General features: G+C 45.2%; 1 pseudogene; it reads left to right on the top strand.

Moving 5' to 3' along the window:
* The first annotated feature begins 412 nt into the window (after positions 1-412).
* The window catches only part of LOC102851758, a 13,643-nt pseudogene continuing 12,753 nt past the window's right edge, over positions 413-1,302 (top strand).

Raw genomic sequence — 1,302 nt, 5'->3', positions numbered from 1 at the left:
AGAATACTCAATAGCAATGATGTTGCTAAAAATTAAGATGCACCTAATCTAGGACATTGTCGGCGCCTCTACTCCCAGAGCTCACGCCTTGTCTTCCTGGGCCACCTGTGGCATCGGCTGAGTGGCCTCCTGGGCCATGTCTCCACCCTGATGGCAGCACTCGCCAGAGCCTTCATGGGACGAGGAGCAGATCCAGGAGGAGGAGCTGCAGAGATCCCTGTGGACACAAGCTGTGTACTGTTGCATCTGTTTGACTCGTGGCCTCAGAAAAGAGGAGTATCCTCTCTGGAATGTGTGGCCCAAGACATCACCAAACCCAGAGAGACTGCCAGCAACTGAATATGGACTCCAGATACATGCCAGGACTTTACCATGTAGTTAAGGCTTCACATTGGAAAGGTCCATTGATGAAATGAAGCGGAGATGTCGACTGTGTCTCAAGGCTCTGCTGTCCCCAACAGAAAGGGGTGAAAAGTCAGGAGGCAAAGAGCGGTCATGGTAGATGGCAATGGACAAGAATTTTAAACTGTGGCGGTGCCCCATTTCAGGCGCCCACCTTTACCAGTACAGAGTTTTTGGAACCTACATAAACATGACACCCTGACAGTTCTTCACTGTTCAGCTGCCAACTTAAATTAGTGTGACCTTAATTAAATGTCAGTGTCCACTGGAAATTAATTTATTTCTTCCTGTGTCTGGGATTCACAGTTCTGTGCTCTGTGACTTGAGGATGACAAACCACAGAAAAGTATTTTGAAAGCCTTTTAAGGAATAATCTCTTATATGCTGTTAGTAAAATAATAATAATAATAATAATAATGTGCAAGAACAAGCAAATTAATCACTGGTGGTGGTTATTGTTAAGTGGTGTCAAGTCAACCAGAACACCTGACAGCCCTGTGAACAATAGCTCTGAACCCTGCCTTATCCTGAGCCAGTCTCATTGTCTCTGCCACAGTCACTTTATCAATTCTTCTTTTCCAGGGTCTTCCTCGCCTCTGCTGTCCTTCCACACTTCCAAGCATGATGTCCTTTTCCAAGGACTTGCTCCTCCTTGCAAGGTGTCCAAAGTATGTGGGACAGATCTTCAGAATCCTTGCTTCCAAGGAGCAAGCTGGTTTCACCGTTTCCAAGGCAGACTTGTTTCTTCTTTTGGCAATCCATGGTGCTGTTGAGTCAAGTGCACTTGACTCGACCCTTGACCCTACAACAGATCTGAACCCTGTCCTACCCATGTCATCCTCATCCACTCTGACACTCTTTTTTAAAAAAAAATTTTAATAATTTTAATGAATATTTACA

Source organism: Elephantulus edwardii, unplaced genomic scaffold (assembly GCF_000299155.1).
Source record: "Elephantulus edwardii isolate Elephantulus edwardi_28Jun2011 unplaced genomic scaffold, EleEdw1.0 scaffold00018, whole genome shotgun sequence".
Taxonomy (NCBI): domain Eukaryota; kingdom Metazoa; phylum Chordata; class Mammalia; order Macroscelidea; family Macroscelididae; genus Elephantulus; species Elephantulus edwardii.
Note: the sequence above shows the minus strand (reverse complement) of the source record. Positions and strands in the feature narration are given on the sequence as shown.